This window comes from Macrobrachium nipponense, chromosome 6 (assembly GCF_015104395.2).
Source record: "Macrobrachium nipponense isolate FS-2020 chromosome 6, ASM1510439v2, whole genome shotgun sequence".
NCBI classification, from domain to species: domain Eukaryota; kingdom Metazoa; phylum Arthropoda; class Malacostraca; order Decapoda; family Palaemonidae; genus Macrobrachium; species Macrobrachium nipponense.
In genome coordinates this window covers 64974667-64990370 of record NC_061108.1, presented here as the reverse complement: position 1 = coordinate 64990370, position 15704 = coordinate 64974667, and positions in this window count along the sequence as shown.

The following is a 15704-nucleotide window of genomic DNA, read 5'->3' as shown; positions in this document are numbered from 1 at the left end:
GAATAACATTCACTCATCGCTGATGGAAAAGATCAATGTGTATTCTCGGTGAAAAGTACTCATGTGGTGCACTGCAGGCATTACTTAAGGTTCTTTGCAGCGTGCCTTCGGCCTCTAGCTGTAACTACACCAATTCCTTTTATTGTACCTCCGTTCATATTCTCTTTCTTCTATCTTACTATCCACCCTCTCCTAACAATTGTTTCATAGTGCAACCACTTTTTCGTTCCTTTTACTGTACCTCCTTTCATTTTCTCTCTTCATCTTACTTCCACCCTCTCCTAACTTGATTTATAGTGCAACTGTGAGGTTTTCCTCCTGTTACACCTTTCAAACGTTATACTGTCAATTTCCATTTCAGCGCTGAATGACCTCATAGGTCCCAGTGCTTGACCTTTGCCCTAAATTTTATATTCAACTCAACTTTATTGGATAGGCTTTGGAGATGTCCTTTTCTTTAATATTTTTATCAGTTTGTTAGTTTATTAATTTTTTTAATAAGTGGGATCCCCTCTTTCTGTATTTTCCTTTATCTCCTCTTTCTTCTTCCTATTGAACACTATAATATTCTTTGGAAGCTTGAATTTCAAGTGAATGGTCCCTTTGTCAGGTTTGTTCCTCCTGACTAGGTTTCATCATCTGAATAATAGTAATGATAATAATGTAGGGCTGATGACTCTGTTTACCTCTGCTATGATAGGGGATGTGGTTGATTTGGTGTGTGAGTGTGTGTGTGTGTGTGTGTGTGTGTGCACTTGGGTTTATGTTCTCTGACCTGGCTGAGCCTCCCCTATTACCCGTACATGATGGGGAAAAAGGAGGAGTAGAGAGAGGTGATTGCAAAAAAGGCAATGTATAGGGAACTTCCTCCTTGCCTCCATAGGTATTTGGTTATACACTGAGTCCATTGTGCAAGTCCCGAGTCGGTAACCTGTAAAGGTAGTGGCTGGGAGAACAGAGGCAACTGTGTTTCCTGATCCTTCTCTTGTCCTGTGCCTTCACTTGCACAGGACGGAAAAGGGGGCCCTTTGTTAACAGATTAGGGCGCAAGAGTCTCCACAGAGGCTCAAACAATCAAGGTGTCTCGGTCAGACCTTAGGCCCTGACACAGTGCTAGTATCAGAAGCGAGCTTCCTCGAAATAGCAAATGGCACAGGTACCGAGGTACCCACCGCCTTGGCTAGCGATTCGGTAGGCCTAGTGCAGGCTTGCGAACCGGTACCTCCGCCACAGATGAGGGAGCCGACGAGAGAATCCTTCATTTCACTCGGGGAGAGAAGCTGATCCTTAGAAGTTTCAAAGCAAGACTTCTTAGGGGGTCAGAGGCAAGTTTCTTCCACGACAGACGGTCTTGGAGTAAGAAGGTGGTTAAAGGTAGGAAGGTGGGGTTGCGGTGGGGTGGGGCTGCCTTCCATTCACAAGAGAATGAGGACCACCACCAACCATGAAGAGCCAAGGATCGTCCCCCCCCCACTGGGGAAGTGCTCTCGGTGCTTCTGCAAGGAAGCTTGTAGGTCAGGATACCAAACGGCGCCTGAGCCCCTTTGGGAGCTGTGCTATGAATCCTGTGTTTTTAATGTTTTACATATTATTATACTGGCTCTGCTATTTTGTCTCTAACAAATTAACTACATGAAAAATAATTTGTGTATAGTTATAATTTATGAGTGTACAGAGTGACGAGAGATAAAGAGTGTTGGTCTAAGTGCTGGTGGCTGCCCTCAATTATATATATATACCTGTTTGGCCATTTTCACTTCTTTCACCCCAGCATTCATCAGAATTGCCATATCTGCATCTAAAGTAACATCTTCTAGCAGAACCCCTTTATAAATATTGTTCTCCTGTCCATTATTCTCAAATTCCAATTTTTCCCCATCCTCAAGAATATCACCCATATTTGTATAAGTATCCTACCTATGGCCATCAGTAACACTCATATTAGTATCAGTATCACCCATGTTAATATTAGTACCACATTTATTAGGATTCACCTCCATATGGAATAAAAACACCAGGTACCCCCACTGTTATACCCCATCACCTGTATGGACAGATATCCTGTTTCTTCTACATGCAGGATGTCCTAACAAAAGTCTGTTGCCCGATCACTCAAAGAGAAAGAAACCTTTGTGGAACCCAAAATATTCAATTTATGGGCTTGGACGTCACAACCGTCTCCACCGAAGATTTCAGAGGGCACTGGGAATTCACCCTTTTCCCTTTTGTTGATCAATCTTTAGATCTAATTTAGATCCCTTTGGGTAAACCCCTTGAAGAACTTTCTTATTGGGGCTACAAACATTCTGGGGTGAGGGACTTGTATTACTCCGATTTTGGGATGGACAGGACCGCCAAAAATGTTCTGAGCTCTTATATGCCCCACAATATCATATTATCCATTTTGGCACACAATCGAAAGGAAGGGAAACCTAAATCCCTCTGTATTGGGTTCACTGGAAGGGTCCCATTATAAAATGTCCCACCAACTGCGGGACATTTCAACATGTGCTGGCGGACTTGAGAAAAAATCAATGCCTCATCAGACATAGGCTCAATTTTCTTATCTAAACTATTTATTATGGCGCCAGGGACGTCATGCAGGAGCTAGGAAAAAATACAAGAACCGTTGTCAATTTTCAAGGGAGGTAGTGTTATGATTTACCCATTGGGAATTTTTAAAATTTTTCTACCAACTCTCCCGCTTACATGATGGACCATATATCTGCACTCCTCAGCACCATAGGCTGTCCGGAGAAACGATTGAAGATCACTCCAAGTCTTACACTTGGCGAACTGAAAGCTTCCCTGAATGCCTCTGTGAAATTTTTTATTCCCTTGCCATTCAGACAGTTATTTACATCCTCAATGAAAATCTGTACTGGTTGAGAAAGTACGTCATCCACGATTCATTGACATGGATGAACTCCTGATGCAATTGTCATGACTTTATGGAGCTGAGACTTATCGTCGCCCCGTCCTGCCTTTTGTCTAAATTGAAGAAACTCCAGGTATCAAGAACACAACTGGATCTCAACTCCATACAATATTGAAATACTAAAAATATTCTCTTAGTCCATAAAAGTAAACCTGGAAAAAAAGTAGAATAAGATATTTATATCTCCTTCATCTAAGATAAAACAGCTAAAAGACACGAGAAGGAAATAGTCCTGTGACCTAAAACAAAGTTGTAGTGCTTTTGCCCGTACGTAGCCATTATATGTTTGACACGAACTTCGGAAGTCATTTCAGTAAAGTTGAAACCACATGTGCAATCAGGGTCAGTCGCTCACCTGATTTACCATTTGAAGGTCAGAGAGATTTCCCCGAGTCATCTGAACGTTCAAGGGGAAGAAAGACAGGGCTTATACCGACCAGTATAATTATACTAATTCTGCTGAAAGTGCAGAACCCAATAACCTGACTGCTATCTCTGGGACAGGAAGGATAACCCCAGCAAAACGAAGCCGCCCCAACTACTTTCCTTTGATGCCCCAGTGCTTGGCTTAATGCCTAAATCCTATATTCAATTCAATTCAATTCAACTACTTTCCTACCCACAAACATTCATTATATGGATGCGCGCATGTAATAAGAAAGATAAAATGCATTAGACATATTCAACTCAATTTGACGAACCCATTGTAAGAACAAAATAAACATATTCACTATACAAGTAAGGAAAGAGGAGAGGAATTAATAAGCACATAATATCACCTCAACTCAGATTGTTCGCTTTAAGACCCTACCGTCATGCACCTAATAATAAAAATAGGAATTAAATTGGAAACAGCCCAGACAGAAAAAAAAAGAAAAAAATTTTTCACCGAATCACTGTATCCCAAAAAAAAGGTGACCTCTTACATATCTTCTCTTTCCTCCATCCCTCTATATGCACTAAGATGATCACATCCTATATAAATACCATAAATTCTGATCTACACCCCCGACACACATAAACACTACCATTGTCACCGGCACTGAGTTCAAAGAATGTTTGCTTGTGTCATCAGTCATAGGTTGTGAACTTGCCTGACAAACCTACCAATTGAAACCTATTTTAATTACCTAAACCTGACTCTTTGAAGGCGTGTCTATCTGAACATGCTGCCACCACTCCTGTCGTTCTGCTGACCTCCTCTTGATTTCTCCTACCTTCAAAATTCTAACCTCAAAGCCCAGGAAAGTCGCCATCGCCACCCCTGTTCATTATATTGGCTAACATAAGATCCCTTAGGGGATTTGATAAATTAGTGGTTGGCTTAAGGATGTGGAAAGGCGTCCTAGCGGGAGTGCCGTATAGGGCGTTATGCGGTGTCATTTTTATAGATACATGATATGAATGATTAAGAGTACTTAGAACTGCAGGGATGGCTATATCCCAGTTGGGATCCATTCCCCCAAGTGTAACTCGTAGGACATTTAACATCTTCCTATTTACCCTTTCTACCAATCCGTTTGACTCTGGGTGATAAATCATGGTATTGATTTTCTTAATGCAAAGGAATTCACACAACAAGTTAATGAAACGATTATTGAATTCTCCACCTGAGTCAGAGATTATCATGTGTGGAATTCCGTGATTACAGATGTAGCACTCGTAGAATTTCCTAGTGCATTCATTGCAGTTTTGGTTTTTAGTGCTATCAACTCTGTATATCGAGTCAAGGCATCTATGATTACTAAGAGGTGCTTATTTCCTCTGTCAGACTCGTAAAACCCTGTTAATAAATCTAAGCGTACTCTTTCAAAGGGTTGATTTGCCACAAGATAGGCCCCTAAACTGACAGGTGTCTTAGTGTGTCCCTTGTTTTCATGACAAATGTGACAATTAGTTATGTGTTTTTTATATCTGCAAGCATTTTAGGTCAGTAAAATAGTGATTTGGCTTTCTGTGACATAATAGAGAACCATGGATGACCATGTAACAGATTAGAATGCAACCAGTTAAGTACGATTGGTATAAGAGAGATTGGTACTACTACAAGAGGGATCTGAATGAATTCTATTCGAACGTAATCTCCGCTATGCTTGCTTCGGGCAGGACTGCCTATAGATTTTGTCAAGGTAATTCTCGTAATATACCTGGTTGGAATGACTTGGTTAAGGATCTGTATACATACTCACGAGAAATGTTTTTACTGTGGAGCCAAAATGGCAGCCCGAGGGAAGGACACACTGCATTACTAATGAGGCAGGCGAGAGCGCAATTCAAACTTGCTCTTAAGCACTGCAGGTTAAATAAAAAACAACTAAGAGCCGATGCAATGTCTAGAAACGTAGAATCTGGTGATTACCCTCGTCTTTGGAAAGATATACAGTCCTTAAATCCCAAAACTAAAAAGCTATCACAGAGAGTAGGGGAAGCAGTCGGAGACGAGGCTATCGCAAGGATGTGGGGTGATCACTTCAACAATATCCTGAATTGCATAAATGATCAGGATTCCCGAAGCGAGGTAGATAACCTCCTTAATGACAACATTCAATTTCATTTTGCAGACCATATTACGCTAGGTAACATCAGCGATGCCATAAACAGCATACCTAATAATAAATCGCCCGGCTGTGATGGTCTTCCCACAGAGGCTTTCAAATTCTGCCATCCGATAATTTACATTTTGCTAGCTGCCTTATTCAATGCGTGCATAATTCACCAGTTTCTTCCAGACTCCCTACTCTTAGTTCACTTGATACCATTAATCAAAAACAAGCTAAAGGATGCAGCTGACCCTGGCAACTACCGGCCAATTGCAATCACAACGATCGCATCGAAGATACTTGAGTCGGTTCTTCTTGTGAGACTTCTCCCCTTTCTACACATCACTGACAACCAGTTTGGGTTTAAAGCAAACCACTCAACCGACACCTGCATCTACATACTGAAAGAATTGCTGAACTACTACCTATCATCAGCATCTCCTGTTTTCCTGTGTTTCGTAGATGTGAGAAAAGCATTTGACAGAGTAAACTACCTGAAGCTTTTCCTGAAGCTGCATAAAAGGGGCACACCCCTATATCTAATTGGCATTTTACATTGCTGGTTCTCCACACAGCAATTCTGTGTCAAATGGGGCAACGTATTATCGTACACCTTCGGCTCCCTAAACGGGCTTCGGCAAGGGGGCATTCTCTCTCCATACCTGTTTAATACGTACACAGATGCCTTGAATGTCAAACTGAACTCACTCCCAATCGGATGCACTGTCAATGAAACAACTATAAACAACCTCTGTTACGCCGACGATATGGTTCTGATTTCCCCATCAGTGCATGGCCTCCAACGACTCATCAACACTTGCCGCCAATATGCAGAGGAATTTGATATAATCTACAACGAAACCAAGACCCAGTGCATGTCGCTGCTCCCGAGATCGCTTAAGCATATTGCAGAACCACAAATTTTCCTCGGAAACCATCGGCTGGAATTTGTGCGCGAATTTCCGTATTTGGGTCACATTATTACCGACGACCTAAAAGATACAGCAGACATTGAACAGAGGCGTCGTAAACTATGTGCAACTGGCAACATGATTGCAAGGAGGTTTGCCTTCTGTCACCGAGACGTGAAGCTGCTGCTCTTCCGCTCGTACTGCTACAGTATCTATGGGTGTTCCCTCTGGACGAACTATACCCGAGAGACCATGAGACGTTATCACTGTTGTGCACAATGACATTCTGAGACGCCTCACAAACACTCCACGCTACCACTCCGCCACACAGATGTTCTTAGAAAACCACCTGGACAATTTAAAAATCATTGTAAGGCGAACAATGTCCAGCCTGGTAACCCGAGTGAGAAACAGCGACAACTCGCTCATACAAAGCATCCTAAGGAGTGAAGCAAGAAGATGATCTAAATTGTGGGAAAGATGGGAAAATGAGGCCTTTGTCCCCCTAAAAGGACTTAATCTCTGTATTAGCAAGATGTCATCTGCAGATTTTGTCATTATTATATTTATTGCTGATATTTTATTTTTTCATTATTTCTGTGATTACTATCAAGTTAAAGTTTTTTTTTTTTATACATTCAATTTATGTATTTAGCCCTCTGGACCTGACTACTGCAACCACCTAAGGTCTCTAGTTGAAATTTAAGTTATATAATCTGTGCACTAACTGTTATAACTCACAATGCATTTTTTTTTCTCTCACCAATATTATTACTTTTACCAGTATTATGATTACAATCTTTTATGCTACCTCAGCTATTTTGTGGACAAGTGCCGATTACTCATTTTTTCTATCATGTTGACTCATATATCTAGATTATGTATGTTACTGTGTATTTTGTATATTCTTTGTATATGCCCCTGAACCGAAATAAAGGATATTTTTATTATTATTATTATTATCATTATTATTATTATTATTATTATTATTATTATTATTATTATTATTATTATTATTATATTACTACCTGGTCATTAGACACCTGCGGTGTGCTTCGTGTTTTCCTCATCACGGACCTACACAGAATATTACCTTTGATTACATAATTCTGCTGCAAATACTTTGAATATTCTTTTTCTTAAGGATTTCCGTTCAAAGCATCTATTATTTTTCTTAACTGCTGATCTTTTCTTTGTTCAGTCTGTACCAGTTCAGCGCTCCAACCCGGGTCTTCAATGTGCACGATCGCTTGCTTAGTGAATTTTCTTGTTCAGATATGGTTTTAACAATGGGCACGGATGTTGCTATATCTTCTAGTTCAGCTAATTGTTCCTTACAGGATGGGACGGGATTGCGGGATAATGCATCAGCTATGATATTCGCTTTCCCAGGTAGGTATCCTATCTTGGCTCCAAAGTCCTGAATGATCATATGCCACCGAGTTCTTTTGGGATGGTGATTAAAGCCTTTGAAGAACTCATTGAGGGGCTTATGGTCAGTAAGGACCTTAACGGGATAGTCGTAGATTATGAACTTAAAATGTACTAGGGAGTTAACGATACCTAGCCCTTCCTTGTCTATTACTGCATATTTGCTTTCAGAGGCCTTCAGTTTAAGTGAATAAAAAGCTATAGGAAAGAACTGTTTATCATACTGCTGAAGTAGTACCCCTCCTACCCCTTGGTCTGAGGCGTCAGTTTCAATAAAAAAATTTCTTACTGAAATCAGGAAATTTTAAGATAGGTGAACTGCATAATTTCTTTTCAAGGTATTGAACGCCTGTTGATGCTTTTCAGACCATAAAAATCTATGCCCTTCTTAGTAAGATCTGTTAAAGGAGCTGCTATGACTGAATAGTTGCGCATGAACCTTCTGCAGTAGCCACTGCAGCCCAAAAATTGCTGTATCCCCTTTACGTTAGTAGGTACCAGAAAGTTACGGATAGCCGACACCTTATCATGGACTACCTTAAGACCTTGACTAGACACCGTAAAACCTAAATAGACGAGTTCTGTTTCAAAAAATCACACTTAGATATTTTTACTCTTAGATTGTGTTGCCTTAGTCTCTGTAGCACTAGCTCTAGTTTATGCAAATGTTCTTCTAAGGTATTAGAAAAGATTACAAGATCGTCCATATAGGCATGAAGGGTATCCCCTAACAAGTCTCCAAACACTATATTAATCATTCTGGTGAATGTAATTGGGGCGCAAAGTAAACCAAAAGGCATACGTAAAAATTCATAATGTCCCCTGGCTTGCTGAAGGCAGTGTATGGGGTACTTTCATTAGCTAAGGGTATCTGGTGAAAGCCTTTAAGTAAGTCCAAGCTGGTGAAATATTTGTCCTGACCTAACATGGATAAGATATCGTCGGTACATGACACTGGAAAACGATCGGGAATCGTTTCCTCGTTTAAGCGACAGAAATCTACAAAAATACACCAAGTCCGATCTTTTTTGGGTACGGCAATTAAGGGAAAATTGTAAGGGCATTTTGATATCCTAATGACTCCTTCTTCTAACATTTTGTCGACTTCGTCATTTATCTCATTTTGAAATTTCATTGGGAGTCTATACGAAGGTACGTAAATAGCTTTATGTTTGTCCTTTAACCGTATTTGGTATTCAATGACATCCGTTTTCCCTAGAGATCCCTCACTAGTGGAGAAAATACCGTGATATTTAGATAAAATATCCAAAAATTTCTGCTGAATCTCCTCTTCTTGAATGTCTTTATTGATTTTACTTTTGATAGATTGTAAGAGGGATTCGTCAACAGGTTGAGCGTGATTAATTTCAGAAACGGTAAGAATGCGATAGTTATACACTTCCATATCCACAATATGTAGATTTTTGTGGATTACTAGATTGGTATTCAAATGGTTACAGACTTCAATGTTAACTTGTTGCTGTGAGTCAACAGTGTATGATGCTTGTGTTGCAGAAAGTCCATTAATATTCAGAGTGTCAGGAAGGATTAAGTCTTCTTTACACACACCAAGATATTCGAGGGTGCATTCGTCTCGAGAGTTTGCGTGCAAGCTGCTATTGCGGGGTGCAAGAATTCTGTTGGGTCACTTGAACTATATCTTGATTCATGAGACAAGTGATTGGTTCCTCAATGTACGTTATTGTTTGATTGACTGTCTCTTTTTTGTCCAAAACGGATCTTAATGTGTTAGAAAATTTATAGAATTTTCCTTTGATAGACACGCCATGTTTGGCAGGAGCTAAGATAATGTTTTGTATGCCCATAGATGGGTATCCTACAATGACAACTGGATACAAATCAATGTTTTGTACAACTATAAAGGTATTGGTAAGTGTGCTCTTACCCACCCTGTACTGAATCTGAGTTACGTCTATGACACTTAACTCGTTATTGCCATTTCCCAAAAGTCGTACTCCAGACTTCTCAATAGGGAAGTTCAAAAACAACAAATGGTGAGTCTGTAGGTCCATGATGTTATGTGGAATAAAAAAAACAATGTAAATGGCGGATATTCTAAATTTACAGCATGTAAAGTAGGACGTAATTCATCATTGCTGATTATTGAGTGAATTCTATGAAAATCTACGGGAACCTGCACTGATTTTTTGGATACGGTCATGTGATTCATAGGAAAATTCTGGGTTTCACATAAGTCTTCTAGGTGATTAGATTTATTTTTTTATTCAAAAGGTGTTGATATGAATGACCCAACATCGCTCTCCCCCCCACTGGAGTCAATTAAGTGGTATTTGCTTTGCTTTGAACACTCGGAAAATTTGACTGACTCTGACTGTTTTGGCTAGACGGCCCAGAAACTGAGTTCCCTGAAGCCCGATTTGCTTGTTTCTGATTCTGAGCAGAGTTACTGTTTGCTTGTTTCTTTTTGTGGTAATGTCGATACTTCTTAATATCATTGGCAACGTTTTGTGTGTTTTTAGCGTTACCTTGCTGCTGATTGCGTGAAAAACATCAAGCATAAGCATGACTTCAGCTATTATGAATTGAACAATAACGCGTGCGACAATCTGAAATCATATGACCTGATCTTTTACAATTAAAACAAGTTATCCCTGCTTCGTTATTATTAACTACATTTACTTGCTGTGGATTACTTTCATTCTTTGCAAAACTTGAATAAGTGAGGGATCTAGGTCTGTACATTTAGACATATGTTTCTTAATTTGTTTGTAAATGTCTAATTCCTTGCTATTTGGCAATAGCTCTTCATCAAAACAGCGTACCAAGGCTTCTGATAACATAGCTGCTATGAATGTTAAGTATGTTAGCCTAATGAAATTCTTTACAGTCATGTTCTTCCCCGTAACCCAAGTAGAATCATTAAAGGTATCTAGATATTCATTCAACTGGTCTGCAATTAGTGCCACCCTGTCTACCATGTTAAGCTGAGTCATAGAGACCAAATTAAGGATAATCCTCACGGCTAGAACTACGTCCAAGGCTTCTTCACTGCCATATATGGATCGCAATTTAATTTTAAATTCATCCCAAGTATCAGCCTCTTGGAATGAAAAACCTCTCAGATAGGAACCTGCATCCCTTTTTGCAAAGTCAATGAAGCTTTTAGCTTCCTGTAACTGGTACAGGGATGCATTTTGCTTTTAAATGAGCATCCACTGACGAGATCCACGATTCTACACCTTGGGGCAAAAATCCATTAACACAGCCTTGAAAAGGAACTATTGCCGACCTGGCACTAACTAATGTTACCAACTGGTTACTGGTTGTAGAGGTACTGGGTACAGAGGTGGCCATCTTTGCTTTGTGTTTTTTCTTATCACTGCGATTCCTGGCAACCCCATAAAAAAATATGTATGAATATACACGTCCACTGCATAAACGCATATGCAATATAAAAACAATGTATTACAGAAATTAATAGTGTCCCCCAATATGATAAGATTAAGCACAGAGAATATGATAAAAATATTTCGGGAGAACTTCTGAAAAAAAAAAGGTTGGCAAAAAACAAAGATAAAAGCCCTGCAGGGACGAAGTACCAAAGATAAAGATAGATTCCTGTAAAAAAGTAAGATTAAGAATGTCTCGTAACTCACCCCCAGGAACAACGATCACTCGACCTGTGTAAGATGAACACTCAAAGTCACACACCGAATGAATTAAAAGTTGTACTTATCTTGATATTTAAAAGGAAAAATCTTGGTGTTTTGATGACGTCACGGCCTCATCCCTCTCATCATTGACTGTAGATTCTCTCGTCCCGGCACTGTCGTCTTCCAATGTTTGATATGTTTGATCTGTTCTAAGAATTGTAAGTCTTCCGTAGATATGCCATCATTGTTGGGCTCTGAGTTGCCAACATTCTATGGGGTGTTGACTCGCATCTGTTTTACTACCGGGGCACCCTTTGGATCTGCATCACAGATGTTGTTTGGTAAACACCACTCCTTCTTAGTCAAGTCTCTTTGACTGTGATGATATTTTCTAAGTCTCATTCAATAGCTACTCTCTGGTATGAAGGTGAAGACGTTAAAACTCTTAGTATAAAATATAAGTTATATTTAACAAGCTACATCACTGGATAGCTGCAAGAAGGTTTGATAGGTCTTCTGTTTAAAAAATCATAGGAGAGCAAACACTGCTCGATATACATATACATACAGACGGACATACGAAACTAGGTTAGTGACGTAGGCACAGTCTGTTGGTGGGAACGTCGACATGTTTTCCCTGAGGAGGCATTGTTGACGTTATATTCTGCAATATCAATAATGACTCCCGGTGTCCACAAACCAGGACACTTATTCAAAGCGACGTCTTCAACAAACTCCTGTATGACCCATTGGGTTGCTGGCATATTTATCATCTTAGTACATTACTCTATAGAATGTCAAAATACATACTTTATTATATGGAAACCTTACATATATCTATCTATCTATATATATATATATCGAACTACAAATGTCCTTTAATATCTAATTTCGCTCTACCTCGGAATTAATATATTTTCATATATGCTTAACCTAGGGGGAATTTATTAAGCGATAATAGAATTGGTGATCGACAGGCGCGAACCAGAGATCTCTCAATTCTAGGACTGGCAGTATATGAATCACGGTAATGTGATAGACTTATATACATATATATATATAGATATATATACATATATATATATATATAATATTATATATATATATATATATATTATGATATATATATCTATATATATATGTAAGGCCTAGGGTTTTGATTGATGATATATTCCCAATATGTTCGCTGTGACCTATTGGAATGTGGAGAAGCAACGACCCGAGAAAGCTGATCAATGAGTTTCTGTGGGTGGCGTGAGATAAAACTGCATAGTTAGACAAGTCAATGTACGACAGTTCATAGGTCTTTCCAAAGTGCCTTTGTGAAACTGGTTGCAGCCAGTAATTGTGAGGCGCTAACAAAGTGTGCGTTCGTATGTGCGTGTGCGCCTCTTCTATTAAAAATGTATGATACACAAGTCTATGAGGGATTTGGCATAGAGGCGTCTTTGGAAGAAAGGCAAGATGCCGTGGTGCTCTCCGAAGTGGTTTTTTATTAAGTGTGTGAAATAGTCCAGCTGCTTGGGTGAGTTTTGAACTGTTTTAGCCAAAGAGTGGCTTGTTATCTATTTGACATTTTTATAAGGATATCCAATCTTTAATCTCTGATTGTTAAACTTGTGTGTGCACTTATGGGGTGTTTCTATGTCTTTGAAACAGACGGTTCTGGCAAGGAACCATGGGGGGACCGAGGAAGTCCCGATGTCATAGACATTTGGTGACCATTACTATTCAGACATTTTACTGTTGGGGTTTTTAAGTTAGTCAGTAAGACTTGGATCATTATCTTTTGTTACTTAATAAATGTTTATTTTATGATGCAACTCTCTCATTTTGGCTACCTGTTAGAGTGGAGAGAGAGAGAGAGAGAGAGAAAGGAAAGACGCGAGCCGCTGGTTTGTTTGTTGTTTGCCTGACGCTCGAGTTACACGTTTACCAAATGAATAATGAGGTTCATAACCTCATTACACACACACACACACACACACACACACACACACACACACATATATATATATATATATATATATATATATATATATATATATATATATATATATATATATATATATATATAATATATATATATATATATATATATCTATATATACATGACTTATAGGTAAAAGTAATTCATGATGGGTTAGTTCGTTACTAAGATACTCTAAAATACAATCTATGGGGATTTTAGTAAAAAAAGAACATACATCAAAACTAACGAATCTATCAGTGTGGCAAAAAGTGATTTTGTTTATCAACTAAATCTAAAGAAGTATAAATGTAAGAATCCGAGATAGTTCCAAGTAACTAGGATAACTGCTTGGTAATGTATTTCGAAAGTTTATATGATATTGAGCAACAATACTGATAAAAGCCGCATAAGATTAATATCTTTGTGCGTTTTCAGGCCACCATCTTAATATCAAAATATCGATTTTTTCCCCTACGTTTTTTCACGAGCATTGCACATTGTAAGTCCCCAATATTTGGATCAAGAAATCGAATGGACGAGAAAAATAGCGACAGATTTATGTTATCCTTCATGTATGTTAGATATTTGCTATAATACAACCCACAAAAAGTTTTATAGTGAAAGTAACATTGAGAAAGAAACTTCTAAGAACAGTCTCAGCTTGTCTTATTTCAGCCGTTTTGAAACCATAAAATCGTTGTTAAAAATTTTTCAAGGTTAACCTTATTTTCCCTATAATAACACACTGAAAGGAATGCTAATAAAAATGGCCCAAGGAAAGCAACATAATAAATAAAATTCCAATGTTTGTACTGCCCCTCTTTTTATGCCAGCCAATCTAGCAAGGATTTGGAAGTAAGAATTAAAGAGCATAAGTATTCTGTCAAAACTGGGCAAACAGCCAATGCAATATTCATTCATTTAAGTGAAAACTCCCACAGGATTAATTGGACTGGCAAGATCAAAAGAGGGTTTTTTCACAAAATTTGTTGGAATCTGCCATTATACAACTTACTTCCAATTATAATTTTAACCTTAGCTCTGGCTTGTACTATTTGGACCCTTGTATAAGTAAAATGTTCAACAATGACCTTAAAGATAAATTCACTGACTTAATTACAAATTAGTTACCTTACATATATTCCCTTGTATCTGTATGTTGAATAAATTTTTTATTAAAATGTTTATTTTGCAAATTTTTTTTTATTGTGTATAAAAGGAAATTCATTGAATTGTACTTATATAACATATCTTGTATGTGTGTGTGTGTGTGTGTGTGTTGTAGTCAGTCACTGCCCTGTATAATCTTTTAATTATCTTATCCTGTTTCCGGGCAGTTAGACTAAACCTCTTAAATTGTACCCCTGTTTTTGGGTTGGTCTACTAATTCTTCAGGTGTGTTGGATTCCAGGTACAAATATTCCGTTATAATCCCTATCTGTCATTTACATCAGCTTTCTTAGTAAACATACTTTCATATATATATCAGTCAGCTTAGCAAAGGACGAGAGTCGAAAGGCCTTGCAGCGGTACTTCATTGTTTCGCTTTCCTTCGTGGGTTTTGCCTTTATCTACATATTCATTACGTTCCAAATCTTCGTAATTCAGTTATACAAACACATACACACACGCACTCACACACAAACACATACACACACACACACACACACCCCACACACACACACACACACACACACATATATATATATATATATATATATATATATATATATATATATATATATATATATATGTATATATATATATATATATATATATATATATATATATACACACATATATATATATATATATATATATATATATATATATATATATATATATATATATATGTGTGTGTGTGTGTGTGTGTGTGTGTGTGTGTCTGTTATATACTATATATGTATATGTTATAAATCATAGTTTTTTAATTCTCTGTAACTTCACATCCCATGACGATACTTTTGTAAAATCTATGTCGCGGATTAGAAGTTATTACGAAAGCTTCACATTCAGTGGCAATTTTCGAAGATTGATTTTGGTGTCTCAGTTTGTTCATCAGATGAGCTCGAATGAAACGGACGTTCAGTCTAAAACTCTTCAGTTGCTCCAGGAAATAAATGTGGCGGTCTTAATGAGCTTACAAGTGATTATCTGAAAAAGCAAATTGGATATGCGATGGCGTCTTAATGACCGGAAAGAGACAGAGAAAAATTTGGCTGACACTTGTGCGGACATTCACTCATGTCTCTTTCAAGGGCGATAGTTTGAAAGATG